Source organism: Manacus candei, unplaced genomic scaffold, assembly GCF_025592945.1.
Source record: "Manacus candei isolate 608988 ecotype Guabito, Panama unplaced genomic scaffold, ASM2559294v1 h1tg000076l, whole genome shotgun sequence".
Lineage (NCBI taxonomy): Eukaryota > Metazoa > Chordata > Aves > Passeriformes > Pipridae > Manacus > Manacus candei.
The window spans coordinates 10,246,847-10,261,958 of NW_026138124.1; positions in this window are offsets into that span (position 1 = coordinate 10,246,847).

Sequence of the window (15,112 nt, forward strand, 5' to 3'; positions counted from 1 at the left end):
CACGGGCATCGCCGCCCCGCACCCGGCCCCGGATGGGGCTTTCCGGGGGGATTAGGCTGGAGAGGGGGTGACTGTTTTGTCAGATGGGAAGTCTGATGAGATAATCAGGGCCGTTAATTGATATGCTTTCCCACATAACTTGACAGTTCAAACAGGTGGTGAATAGCCCTTGCACTAATTCACATCGGGCTGTTGTCCCGTGCCTGGGCTCCGACTTGGGCAGATAAAATGACAGAGAAATAGGTCAATGTGGAAAAAGGACAAACTTGGTGCTCCCCAGTGCTCCTCGATTCCCACCAACCCTCCTCTGCAATACAAGTCCCTTACATGGCTTCTTTATGTAATCCTAACCACCAAAGGGTGGAGCAAAATTCAAGGGAATGTGTTTCCTCCGAAGATTTTTGGTGTCTTGCTGAGGTTTTGCTACCGGGTCCAGAAAAAGAATCGTGAAAATATTTAAGTTTTATTTCTAGTTCTCCTATTGTGCATGGGCTGATTTGTGGATTTGCACCGAGACTTAGCGGAAAAAATCGATGTCCAGTAGAATGGAGGCTGATATTGTAAAATTCAGATCTAAGATTTTCTGGCTGTAGAGCTACACTCGGAGTCAATCTGTTACGTGGACTTGCAGTGAGTTCTTGGAGAAGGGGGGGGCAGATATGAGGCTCCTCTTTTTGCCAACTCCACTTCCAGAAATGTGGGAATGCTTCCAACCCCACTCTGCACCTGGGCCAGCACCCAACTCCTTCAAGCTGGCAAGGTCGAGCTTCCGAAACCACAGCTCCTGGGATATTTCATTACTCTTGTACATGGGGAATAGCCAGTTCTGTAGAGAAATCTCCTCTGAACCTGCAGCTGGAATGCCAGGGTTCTATTTCATGAGAAATTCCATTTCTAAGTCTGATTGCTCACAAGTGGAGGGGAAGGTAGATCAGTTGGAAGAACGTGACGGCTGCTGGGCATCAAGGAACAGCTGGAGGTTCTACAGAGTTTGGGGTGGAGTTATTTCTTGTCTTGTTTTGCCATTCCTTTTTATTTCCTTCTTTTTGGGGGGGTAAGAAGTATCCTTATCATTTAACCAGATGCACTTCTCAACTGACGAGGATCCCTCCAAGCTGCACCTCCTTTGGAAAGCGCTTGGCATCCAAAAACAAACGCCGAGTGCAGAGCAAAGCATTACTGACAGTATTGAAATCACACACAAAGGCAGCCCTACAACAGTTGCCTGTCTGTGTCGAGTTCACCGGCTTTAATTACAACACCCCACAGTGGAAATTTCACAAAACATTTTATCCACGTGTAAAAACTGAATTAAACAAACAGACCCCTCAAGAAAGCCTTGCACTTGTCACCGCGGAATGCGCGGCGGGGCAGGGCGCTTCCTGCTCCTACACGTGGGTTATGGCTCGGGGTTGTGACAGGGGTTACCTTTGATGCAATGCAGATGGAAGAGGAAAATGCAGGGATTAATCCCCCTCTCCCAGATTATGCAGAAGCGTGAGCAGGTGGCGGGGGAGGCCGAGCCCTCTCCATTTCTCATTCTGTCGCTGCGTCTGCGGCGCCGGCCGAGCCTCTGGCGAGTGTGTTATGTGATATAATTGTGAGATGGAAAACAGCAAGGGAACTTCTCCCTTTGTATTTCAAAGGCCACGATGGCATCTTTGTTTGATAAAGGAATTGGATTATGTCTAATCCCCGCACTTGGAGACGTTTTATTACTTAGAAAACACTTTCTTGAAAGCATCTCCGCCGCCGCAAGCGGGGTGTAAAATACCGCTAAGCGGGGAAGGCGATGCCAAGTTTTCCAGGGATGAGTAGAAATCCTCGGATCCTTTCTTTGGGGGCAGGGTCCAGATATAAGGCGTTTTTGATTAATTTTTCAATTCTGAAAGAAGAAGCCAGGCTGTGCCTTTTCACGAGGATCTGATGAAGAGCCCAGAGCTGGAGCCACCCAGCCTCTTAGCCAGGTGCTTAAATCAGTTTATGCCCCCGATTCAGGATATTGTGCAGGAATTTAGATTCTTTCATGATGAATAATACATACATGAAATGTGAGCTCTGTAAATTTAGGGAAACGAGCTGTCAAGCGACCTGAGGAGTACAAATGAGGAGGTGAGTGCCACGAGCACAACACACAGTGCACATTGTCTCGGGAACTTCCTTTGGCACCGGCGGTGGGACACACTCGGCAGATCAAAATGAAAGCTCAAAGTGGGGGAAGAGGAATGACGTGGCCAGAGAGCGTTCAGTGGTTTGGATCGTTTGTAATGCCACGACAGGCCTCCAAGCCAGGAGGTGAGTGCTCCTGGACCCCTCAGGAGGCTCGTGTGGGCTTTTTGGAGGAGCACGGGTCACACAGCACCCGGTTCCTCCTGGCTCGGCAAACTTGCTCAGAGCTGAGAGTGAGGTCCCTTTCACTCCCTGTACTTTTATATTCCCTGTGTCCTTGCAGCACAAGTGCTTCCAAGGGCTGTCTCATTTCAGTGGTCAAAGTTCCCAGAGAAAAATATGTGCTGAGTTTTGTTACTGGTGCAGATCAGCCGTGCTGGGAGGAGAAGCCTCCCCTCACCCTGGGGAGCTCCAGCCTTTTAAACCAAGGTGATGCCCTGCCTGGAGCCGGCGTTGTGCCGCCAAAACCAAACCCTCTGACCCTGAGCAGGCATTTATCACAACCTGAGGGCTGGGCAGGGTTCACTGAACTTCCAGCAGGGCTGGGGCTGGGTGGGAGCTGGGAGAAACTCTCTGGTTTCATCTAGGGCTGGCCCAGAGTTTTGAAGCTTTTTTTTTTTTTGCCAGAAAGGTGAGCGGTGTAAAGCTTGGGAATGGAAAGGTCTGGTGGGAAAAGATACCCTGCACTGGGGCTGTGCCCTGAGCTCAGCACCCTTTGCTGGGCTCCCACCAGACCTGCCCACACGCCCTCCTTGGCTCCAGGGAGCTGGATCGAGGCCATCTCATCTCTGCTCTTCCCTTTCCTTGTAATTCGTATTAGTCCAGTGATCCTTATCTCCACGAGCATTTGGGGTTTAGAAGTACTCCAGGTTTTTTTCCCCCTTTAGATCCCCTTTAAACATCGTTTGTGTGGCCTAACTGCAAGTTTTCCTGGAGAAGCCAAATGTTGCTTTTTCCAGAGGAGGCACAAAACCAGGCTCGTGGTGGGTGTTTGAGGGGACTGGTTTCATTTTGCCAGCTCTCTCTTAAATTATTGTTTGCTTAGGAAATGTCCTGTGCTGTGATCTTCTGATACACGTGGTGGGTTTAGGAAGGAAGGTCCAGTGGAAGGTGTCCCTGCCTATGGCAGGGGGTTGGAAGGAGATGATCTTTAAGGTCCTTCCAGCCCAAACCATTCCACAATCCTATGAGTGCTGTGCAGCCAGAGCACCCCTTACCCCGAGAGGAGCACAGGGATGTGCTGGGGTGCACAGGGCAGAGGTGAGGCCTGAGCCACCCTTTCCAGCCCTTGGAACTAAAAGCTTTCCTTCTGCTCTCCTGAGCTCTCTGCCTGCCCACACAGGAGATGCGTTGCCTTCTCCTCGCTGACCGGTGGCCAAGAGTAGAGATGCATTTTATTTCAGAGTGTTTCGCTATACAACTGCTTTTGAAATAAGGAAAAATGGGGGGAAATTGCAGTGGGCTTAGCAGACAAAATTGAGCAGTTGACTGTGGCAAGGCACACAGTACTTAAATGCAAGAGCTGATCTAATCGTTGTTCTCGAGGAAGCTTTTTGCTGCATTTTAGCACACAAAGCTTTTCGTTTTCTCTTTTGTGGCTTGAGCTGCTATTTAAGAAAGCAAAAATCAATAAACCTTTCCAGCTTTCAATCTTTTGCCCCAAAAGGTGTTTTTTTGGGTAGTGTTTTGTCATTCATAAGCTGTGGCGACAAATCCTTGACATCATTCGTGGATAATATCGATCAGCTCTTCCGTTGCGCCAAAGGACAAATAGAAATCATTTATCTGTCTGGACTCCAAAACAGCAAAAGACAAAGGGCTCTGCCAGCCACCCATGACAATCAGCAGCTGAAGGTATTAGCAGGGGGTCAAGTTCAGAGGTCAGCGGTCAAACAGGTTGTCATCAGTTTCTCACAGCTCTCGGGGTGGAAAAACCCAGCTGGTTTTTGTGAGCCAGCTCCAGGGAGCCTGGGGCACTGGGCGCTGCTGGCTCGGGGCGCACCTGCCCCGGGGTGCTACCTGCCCTTCCAGAGGGTTACTGTAGCTTTGGGTTAATTTCTTGTAAAGACAGAGTCTTAACCCCACCTTCACTCCATGACTAAGGGCCAGGCCCAGGCAAACCTGGAAACTGCCGTTTTCCAGGGTATCCAGGCTGATGTCGCTCTGAGCATTCCCAAGATCCGTTTGTTTTGATGTTTTTAAACCATCTTGTTCAGTTTTCTGCACCTGTTCTGGGAACAGCCTCTTCTTGGGCACAGGGCCCTAAACATGCTGCTTCAAATCTGTCTTGCATGAAGGTCTTTGCAAAAGCCAGGAGATTGCTGAGGGATCTGCTGATCCCAGCTGTTTTTCCTCAGGTGCATGGACAGCATTGAGGGGCAGCAGCAGCCCTACACGTGTCCTTGTTCTCACCACCAGTGTCACCAAATTATAATGAACAAACATTTCAATCAAGATAAACTGGGGTTGCTGTATGGCCTCAGTCCCAGAGGGAAAGCTCCCCTGGTCATATCTCCCTAGACCTCGGAGCAGGCTCTTACCAGTGCTCTGCCTCTGCCACACACCTGGAATGTTCTTGTGTCAGTGCTGAGCCCGAGGTCTATGGGATCTGTAAGAACAGAAAAAGCATCTAAAGCAAACTTGCTGCCTTTTGGGATTTGATATTCCTCGTTGGTATCCACTCTTCATAGCAGCTCCTCTTTTCCCACATTCTCAACACTTCTGCGGGCTCTCTCCCCCTCTCCCACCCCCATCACCACAGTTATTCCCAATGTTTGCGTTTTGAGGGGGCTGGCAAACAGAGATCCATCTTGTATTTAGCCAGGAGTGCCCTGGTGGAGTTTCTCTGAGAGATTGTGCTCACGTGGTGCTGACACCTGGAGAGGAACACGCTGCCCACACGCTCCGAGCCACACTTTATTTAAACTGTCACAAGTTCTCTTCTGTTCATCAGCAACTGGCTGAGGCAACAGAGACTTTCTTGCAAGAAATGGCATCACACAGAGGTCTAACCAGGCTCTCCCTTTGCATTTTTAGACAGATAGCTGGGGAAGTACTTGTGCAAACACAAATTCCCACTGGATAAATAATCCGGGTACGCGACGCCGGGAGCCAGCGTCGCTCCTTCACACCACAAAGTCAATGTGGTAAACGTTGCTTAAATTTCTTCTGGTGGATAGAAATTCTCCCTTTTATTTTATTTTATTCTCCCAAGGACACTGTCAAGGTCACCACGAATCCTGATGCTCCAAAGAGTGTATCAGGGATACAAACCCATTTCACCAGGCTATTGTTGTATGTATCCTCCTGTGCATCCAACTTCATTTCCACTTCAATTTTATCAACCTTCCGCTGGAGACTCAAGGAGATAGGAAACAAGTACTGACACGAATTAGCCCGGAGATTGACTGATATAGCTCAGCCCAGGGAACCCTGGGTAAAACCTTCTCTGGGCTCTTTTTCTCTTGCTCTCTTTCTGCCTTTTTTTTTTTTCCTTTTCCTTCCCCTCCCTCCCCCCCCTTTTTTTTTTATCCGCTACAACTGTCTTTGTCAGTCACCTGTCAGAGATGTCACCAGTCCTGTCCAGGATGACAGACAGGGCAGGAAAAATTTTGATGGGGTAATTTGCCAGGAATACCCAATGTGGCATATTAAAGATGGCAGAGGGTGGCAAAGGCTCTGGGGAGGAGATTCCCTGTGGGTGAGAACAGCTTTCTCTTCTCAAAACTGCTGTGAACTCCGCAGGTGCCCACCCCTTTGCTTTGGGGAACACCTGGGAGAGCTTCCCTGCCTTTTGGGAGAGCCTTTGCTCCATCCACTGACTTCTTGGTGTGTGTAGGGTTGGCTGGGGGGTCGCCCCAACCTCCCCCTCTTCACCTCTGCAGCTCCTCACCTCAGGGCTGGGGAGTGGGAAGGCTCCAGGATGGAAAAGGCAGCAAGGGGGTCCTGGCAAAGGCAGGGGATTGTTCCATAGGGTCCCGTTGGGGCTCCAATAGGGAGCATTTGGCTCGAGCAGGGTGGGACTGGAGCAGCACAGGGCTCCACTTCCTGCCCTCCCCTCAAACTTCAGCCCCTCTTCTTCCTTGGGGTGTAGGAAATTTATGCCATTTGGGTTCAAAAAAAGCTCCTAGAGGGAAAGAGAAAAGGGAGAGAGAATGAAAATGATTTTAATTTTTTTTTTGGCGTAGAAATGAAGCTGATATTGAAAGTGAGTAAATTTTAATGAAACGGTGCAAAAATGACATCATTTACTCAGAAATCATTAATTTGTCAGCATTAATATTTCAGCTACAACATTGCCTGTCATTCTGTGCCAGCAATGACTGATAAATCTATAAAAGTGTGCTGCTAATTTACTGAATATTTATGTGCAGTGTCATTTGCAGAGTAGGATTTGAATTTATTTCACTCAGTGTTCAGCTGGAGAACATTTCTAACAAACCTAAAATGAACAGCACCAGGCTGTGCAAAGTAAAGCTGGCAAAACTTCTCAAATAACATTTTAAAGGGAGAGGAGCCCTGGCAGGAGCTGCGGCGTTTCCCTGGGATGAGGCTGTTCCCAGCCCTGTATCCCAGCGAACACGGCGTGGGTGGCTCGGGACAGGGCACGGCAGCTGCCAGCCCCGGGGCTGTGCTGACACATATTTGTCACATCTATAACATTTTTCATCCTCAGACCTCCTCAGAGGTGTCAGCTTATCCGTTCCACCTCCCAGGAGGACGTAACACGTGTCGGGAAGGAGCAGGCGCTCCCTGAGTTCGGTGGGAATTTGTGTGTCAGGTTGGAACAGGCAAGTGGAAAGTTTGCAGAGCTGGGGTGGGAAGTTTAATGAAATGGTGCAGGGGGAGAGGGACATTTTGGCAAAATCATGCAGCCAAGGTGGACTGGGGCTGGTTTGGGTGATCCCTGTGTGATGTGGGACCATCTGCAGAAGACACTTTGGGTCCCCAGCACGGAGCAGAGAGTGTCCCTGTCAGGCTGGTTCCTTCTGGTGAGGGTTGTTTTTATCACACCAGGGCCTTCCTGCAGCTCCCCCATGTCCATGCTCCCTGCAAACCTCCCAGGAATGCCCTGCTCTGGTGGCTCCAGAGAGTTCTGGTGCTTCCCTGTGTGGCCGTGGGATGCAGCACAGCCATCAGCTGGAGCGTGTTTTGGGAAAGGGAGTTCTTTGGATGGACAACTTGGTCACAAAAATGCGATTCAGGGATGACAGAACCCCTTTTGAAGTTCAGGCTGAGTTAGGATAGTGCTTTCGGGGAGAAAAAAAAAATCAGAAATGAATTTTTTGGTGGCAGGAAATTAAGTTTTCCCTTTGGCAACTTGAAAATGGAATTTTTTAGGTTTTTTGTTTTGAAATTTCAATTTTGGACCAAATTTGCCAAGGGTTTTTTCACCTTTAACATTACAGATTTTTTTAATTAAGTAGGAAGTTCCATTTTGAGTTTGATAGCGGGCATTGAGTTGGTTGTTTAGGGTGTTTTGTTTTTGTTTTTGTTTTTCTGCAAACCCAAACATTTGGCAGGCTCTTTCCTGTAACCACTCGGGCTGTAGAACGAAAAATACCATCTCAACCTCTGAAGTTTGGGTGTTCAACACTTTTGGGGCAGAACTGCCCAGGGTATCTGGGAGGTTTGAGGCTCAGGAAGCTGCTGAAGGTGAGCACTGAGTGCTGCTCACCACGGGCCACCTGCTGGGCTGCAGGGCCACAGGAACTGCTGCTAATTAACAGGCATATTAATCCAAGTAGAACACGATAGCCTTATTATAGTCACATTTTTCACTTTCATCAGAATAATATCGTATTATATTAATATTTATTTCTGGCTAATGGGCTGTGAAATGAGCTGGGGGACGTTCCTGGTGGGATGTGGGGTTGGGGGTGGGAGCAGTGGGGCAGAGGGAGGCTGTTACCTCCCAGTAACCAGCATGGCCTGTGCCCCTTCCATCCCCTCCCTTGAGGGTTGGGAATGTTGGGATAGGTGGGAAATGGAGGTGCCAGCGGTGCCAGCCTGTCCTGGTGCCACTGTTTGCACCCTGCTTTTGTCCTCCTCGCTTCCCAGGCAGAGGGAGAGGGAGGACAGCTCAGGATAGAGACAAGCTGGACGATGCAGAGCCTTCAGCCCTGACAGATTTGGGCATGGCTGTCAACAAGATGGAGATTTACTTTAAAGAAGGGGAAAAAACCTTGCTTACACTCCACCACTCACATCTATTACTCTGGAAAATAGGGATGGCGTGAGAGCAAGGAATAAATCCCTTCTAAAAATATATTTGGTGAATGCATTAATTTTCCTGTGCACGTGGAAGAGGGTAGGAGAATGAATTTTAAGCTTGATTCATTCCCCCAAACGAATCTTAGGCCTTTTAATTGTTGAGTGTTGGCATAAAAACATATTATTTATGAAGCTGTGGCTTGGTTCTACATGGCCCCTGTGCCTTTTTCCTTCTTTTAAAGCAAATCTCATTTATTTCTTCCTAAAAGGTGCTCTAGAATCTAATATGAGCATTATGAATATTTAATTTTCCAAGCAGGGTTTACACAATCCCGGAGCGTGTGGCGGCTTGGCCAGTCCCTGCACACCCAGCCTGGTCTGGGGCTCAAGGAGGTGGCTGCATTTTGCTCTGCTTGGTTCATGTCTACCAATCCCCCATCAGGAAAGAGGGAATGGCTTTAAGCTGAAAGAGAGCAGGCTTAGATGGAATATTGGGAAGGAACTCTTCCCTGTGAGGATGGGGAGGCCCTGGCACAGGTTGCCCGGAGAAGCTGTGGCTGCTCCTGGATCCCTGGAAGCATCCAAGGGCAGGGTGAGTGGAACTGGATGAGATTTAAGGTCTCTTCCAACCCAAACCATTCTGGGATTCTGTGATTTACCACCCATCTCAGGCTGCTTCTTTCCCGTGGCACCTGTTTCTCTAAAATCCGTGTGTGTCACAACAGGGCAGAGAAGCCCCAGGGAGACCCCGCGGTCGTAGAACTTCAGTGGCCTTCTTGGAGGTGGGGTGGTAACGCAGCAAAGCCCTTCCACAGGAGAGGAAAACCCCTGGTCTGCGGCTTAATCGTTAGTAAAAAATTATTTCCTACAGTGTTAGAGATCTAATTGGTCCAATCAAAAGGCAAATTAATGATGGCTCATTTGAAGGAATCTGCATGTGTTCGTGCAGAGGCTGCGGTGCAGGAGCCGCGGCGTTCCGGAGGCTGGGAATGCTGTCCTCTGCAGCATGAGGTGTATTCCCTGAGAAGTGACTTTGTGCTGGCTGGGATGTGGGAGAAAGACAACAATTTCATTATTTTTATTTTATTTTTAAACTTATAACACTCGCATTTTCCCTGTGGCTGTTGGGAATTTCCCTCTGAAACCAAAGGAGATGGGTTTGTGCTGTTAGACTGGACAGCCCAATCCTGTATCCACCCCAGATCAAACCCCTTTTCTCCTGGGAAAACCTTTTATTTTCCAATTTTCTTTACAACTTATAGGTTCTGTGTTTCTTTAATATGGGGAGGAGCATTTTTCTGTCTTGCAGCCTGACTTTTTGCAAACCACTGAAAAACTGTCCCTTTTCTCTTCTGTAAAAATCACATTCCCCACACCACAAGGTGGGCTGGGAGAAAAAATTCTTACTTAGTTTGAAACGAAATATGCTCTGAGATTTTAGGATGGACTCTTCTGGACCTGTGCCATGGTTTATGTAGATTTATCTCCTGTCCATACCCTGCAGGGAGGGTAAAGCACGTGCCAGCCTCAGACACTGCTCTCCGCCAGCTCCCGAAATCCAATGCTTTATTTTATTCAAAGTACATTGAACACTTGATACCACCAAGTTCCCACAAAACACCCCACCTGTATCTATGCCTTGTTAATCCTGATTTTCTGCAAGAGTGGACAGTAAATGATGTGACCCCCAAATACACAGCAAAAGCACCTTCCAGAGGCATTTTGGGCAGCCTGGACACCTCCCCGGTCCCCAACTCCATCAGCCCCCATGCACCCCTGGCTCAGACTCCAACAGAGCAGGTGTTGCTGCTCCTGAATACCTACCACTGCTGTATCCTGCTGTGTTTTTTGTGGCAGAGAGGGTCAAAGCCCCTGGGAGTTTGGGAAGAGGCTCCCGGCATGGCAGCCCCTCCCAGCACCCAGCTGGGCATCTCCTCCCACCAGGGCTCTCCCGCCTGGGGCCTCCTTTGTGCTGCAGCCCAGCCCCAGCTCCAATGTTTTCCCTTCCAAGCCATTCCCTGCATTAAGCTGGGCCTGCCCAAATTGTCTCACCTTTCCCCCCGCTCTGATAAATGCTCCCTCCGCAGTTAATGTAACCTCCCCGAGCGTCCTTCATTTGTCAAAGATCGCAGCCTTTTACGGCGGGTCATTATTTCACCAGGAATTCGAACAGAAATATTTCCAGTCCACACCAAGCGATCTATTTCGCTTCCCCACCCACCACATTAGCCTCTGAATACTCTCATTATACCATTACTAATTAGAAATTCTCTCAAATTGGCGGCTGCATTAAAAAAAAAAGACAGTGTGCTGAGCATATGGCATAATATCCTATTAATGAACACTCTAAATTCAAACTCAGGTCAGCTGCTCATTTCTTGCTCATGACACCCAGGCAAGGGGGGGAAAAGCAAGCTCTTTTTTTTTTTCTCCTTTTTTTTTTTTTTTCCCTTCTAAAATGCATAATATGGAATGCCAGGATACAGCAGTGCCTTAGGCCAAGGCTTTATTTTATTTGGCTAATTTTTTTTGGTACAGTTGTAAAAAAAAGAATTAAATAATGTATGTATGTATACATATGTGTGTATTCATAAACCACAGTGGAAGCCACGTGCTGGCTATTGCTCATGGAAGTGTTTAAGATGAGCAGGACAGGCCCTGTGTGCCCCCCAAATATCTCCGAGCATCTCGAGCGCAGTGAATGTCGTTTGAGGTTGTGTTTTGTCCTGCCAGCAACAATGTGTTCAGTGCAGGGATGTGGGAAAGGAGAGGAACTGCAGCACACAGACTTTTTTTTTTCTTTTTAGTTAAATGGGCTAATTGTACCAGACACTCTCGCCGTGTGAGTGACTTTTTGGGTTGACCTCACCTTGTCCCTAATTGGCAGAGGCTGAGCCAGGGTATGATCTGGTGCTGCTGCTCACAGAATTCAAGCTCAGCACTCCTCAGGGGTGGTGGTCTGGGGGTCACTGAGCAAAGGTGTTCAGTGGGGGGTTCTGGGTCCTTCCAGGGGGGCTCAGCAGCAGGGAGAGTTCCCCCACGGCCACTGCAGCCCCGCAGCCCTGCCAAGGTGTGGGGAGCGGGTGAGCCCGGCCGCTCGCTGTGAGTTGCTCTAGTTGCATTTTCTAGGCTTGATGGAAGTGTGCCAGAGAGTGGGAGGGCTGGGTGTGAGTGTCCGTGTGTTTCTGGGGACAGGCAGAGGTTACCTGCCTTCCCGAGGATTATTTGATTGTGTTTTTTCAGTACCGTGAAATTCCCGATCCGGTAAAACAGCAAATCCTTGCACCTTCCTCCTCTCTGGGCAGACCGAGCTGTCGGGGCTTTGGGTCTCATCAGTCTTGTTGTCACTGAGGTTTATAAAACCACCAAATGATATGATGTCAGCTGATTCTTTAATGGGATAATCATTAGCCAAGACCTGAGTAAGGTGTTTTTTTGCCATCACTAATTTCACCTCAAGGTGAACGCACAAGGCAAAACCCCCGGGCTGTTTGCTGTGATGTGTGTGCTCACTTTGGGCTATTGCACCAACTCCTGCTCCTCCTTCTGGGACCTGCCACGTGCCCTCTGTCCCCTGTGTTTGTCACAGCAGGATAAGTCACACCATGAAGGTTGTGACTGTTGTCCCTTGCACGGGTGCCACAGGGCTCCTGACTCCAGCCCTAAGAGCCTGGGATGAGATCTCATCCCTGTGGTTGCTGCACACCCTCCCCTTATCCAGGATATCAGCAGCAAAGGCTGAATGAGGGTGAGGGCTGCATTGTGCAATTTGACCTTCCAGTTAAAATTGAAAAAGTTTTGGCTTCTCAACGAAGTGAAACTTTTTGCCTTGAAAACAAATATTTTTGTCTCATCAAGAATCCAATTTTCTGTCAAAACAGTTTTCATTAAATATTTCCAAGCAGCCGCGGGTTAGTATTGATTTAAACTGTTACAAGAGAGAGAAGAATGAGGCTTTGTCTCTACAAAGATCATGTTTGCCCACCAATTAAAATTACAGTAGAAGTGAGTAATCGCTGCCGCCTCCAAAGGGGGGTTGTTTAATGAAACACATGGTAATTATCCTCGTTTACTTGCAGAGTCCAACCTCACATCCCAGTGAGCGGTCAGGACCCCGGGCACGGAGTGATGGGAGCAGGAAGCAGGGCTGGGGGGGTTTCTGGGGCTGTTGGGATGGGCTGCCAAGGAAGGGAGGTCTTCTCCTGGGAGGGCACCTGCAGGAAGACCTGGCCTCCACCCTCGTGTTGCCCCCTTGGTTTTCCAAGTGTTCAGGACCTGCTGCAGCTCGTGATGGACTCAAAAAAAAATTGTGACTCATGGCAGTGGATGGGAACGAGGGCAAGTGCTCCTTGGAAATCATGGAGTTAGACCATTGCTCGTCAGAGGCTTGTTGAGCTGCTGTGCTCCTCATTTAGGCTTTTTCTAGAAAATTCGTGTGTAGCTCTCTAAAAGTTGAAGTGAGGTGCAGGATTGTCCATGCAAGGGGGTTTTCTGGTGCCGTGATGGGGAACTGGGAGCAGGATGGGTGGTGTTGGAGTCACTCAGCCTGGGAGTGTCAAAGGGGCTGGAAGAGGCGTGGAAGAGCATCCAGGGCCACATCTGTCCCTTCCAGCCAAGTCACTCTTGTGTTCTGAGGGTTAAAGCTGAGATGAGTGCAATGAAGCCCAGGAAGAATTGAGGTTTTATTTCATTGGCACCAGGGTCATTCCTGATTTAATTATGTAAAAATTAATGTGAGCGTCTTTCTTGGTACGTATAGGCCATCCATGGAAATTGAATTGGGTGAAATGCTGGTTAAGCTAATCACTTGCAAGTCATTATGATGGCTAAGCACAGGGATGTTGTAATCTGTTGGGACTTCTCAGAGACCTGATTGAAGACCAAGTTTAAGACCCACAGGTTTAATCAGAGGGGATCAACGATGTTGCACTGAAGTGATTTTCCTTTTAGCAAGGAGCTCTCAACCATTTCTTCCTGCTATGAGAATCCATGTTGTAAGTCCAAGGGGGTTTTTGTGTGCTTCCCAAACCATTCCCAACCTGGCAGTTGTGGACAGAGTTGTCAGATCCCATGCTAATGATGAGCCCCTGAGTTTCACCAACCAGAAACACCCACGCTGCAGCATGGCACAAAGTACTTGGATTGTTCAATCCTGAGAGGATCCATGCTTTATCTAATCTGGATTTATGTATCACCGAGTTTATGTAACTAGGTTGGATTTTGAGACCAGTAGCCTATATTGTACCCCAGGATTTGTGTTAGATGGGCAACCTCAGCTCCAGTAAGAGACAGGCAGAGGTGGGATCCGTCCTTCCCATGGTGTGTTGTTCAGTGCTTTGCTGATCACCCTGCTCATGATCTCACCTCCATTTCTCCTATGAATTTGCCCACTGTGGGCTCCTAGTTACAGCTTTGTGCCATGCCTTTCTCTGCTGCAGGGAAGAGCCCTCAGTATCCGTGTTTTCCCCTTGGGAAGCTGAGTGTACATACCCTGTTCTTAGGAATGCACTCGTGTCATGCAGGTAACACCAGTTTGCCCAATGTGTGTATGTGTTGATCCAACAGCTGCACTGCAGAGGATGGAAAATAGATGTTTATGACTGAGTTCGATGTTTTTTACCTGCTGTTTCTTACTGACACCTTGACCTTCCTGTGCCCTTCCTATTCCCAGCTCCAAGGTCCCCTCAAAGGTGGCACTTGCCAATGCCATCTGCAGCCACGCTGCTGTAAAAACGCGCAGCAGATTTCCACGTGTATGGGGAGGAAAGATGTTTAATGCAAAGAGGAGGGGGGAAAAGCTGTGTCATGATACCCTATGTAGGTAGTGTAATCCTTGGGAAAAATCCTAGCCCTGGTCATGCAGCAGCTTTTCTTCCCTGAGAGTGCAGGGGCTGCAGGTTCTGGTGTGTGGGTTTGGTGCAGGCTCAGCTGAGCCCTGTAGGGACAAGCTCCAGTCCTGCCCCTGCTTGTGAGCTGTGACCCCACTGGGGGTCCTGCAGGGTCTCTTGAGAGCTTGCCTTGCTCCCGCAGCCATTTAACCATCTTTCAGCTGAATGTCATACTTATAACAATTAATACACATTTCAAAGGAATAAAACCTCGAAATCGATATTTAGAAGCACACGAACAGCTTGCAGAGTGTTTTATCCATCTGTTCCCAAAAATGACCACCTTTGTAGGTGCCTGGAGGGTGCTGGGCCTGAGCTGCTTCCCAGGCTTTGTCAGGAGCCAGCTGATGTCCACAGCAAATCAAGATGCTTGTTGTAATGTTCACAAAAATGTAATTTGATTTGCCTTTGTCAACAAAATCTGCGGAAACATCCCCTGCCTGAATAAATATCCCTGCAGGGTAGCACATGCTTTGTAAATAATTTTCATTGTAACCCCCTCTTCCTAGCAGGGTGGAGAGTTGAGAACATTCATCAAGTCTCACATTAAGAAAATAATTTTCTTGTACCTAATTTGTGCAATAAATAAAGTCCACAATTTCTTGCTTCTGCAGCAAGGAAATGTAAAGAGCTGAGACAGGGTTTTTTTGACACTGGGTTTCTTTTTGATGGCTATTCCTACTTCAGGCCAACAACTCCCCAGGAGTTTGGGATTTGGGGCACCTCGTCCTCAGTGCACTCCAGCACAAAACAACCCAAAGGAGCTTTATTTGCCAGGAGGGGGGTGGGAAGCTCCTTTGCAGTGCACCCCAAATATCAACAGTCTCCCAGCCCTGACTTGG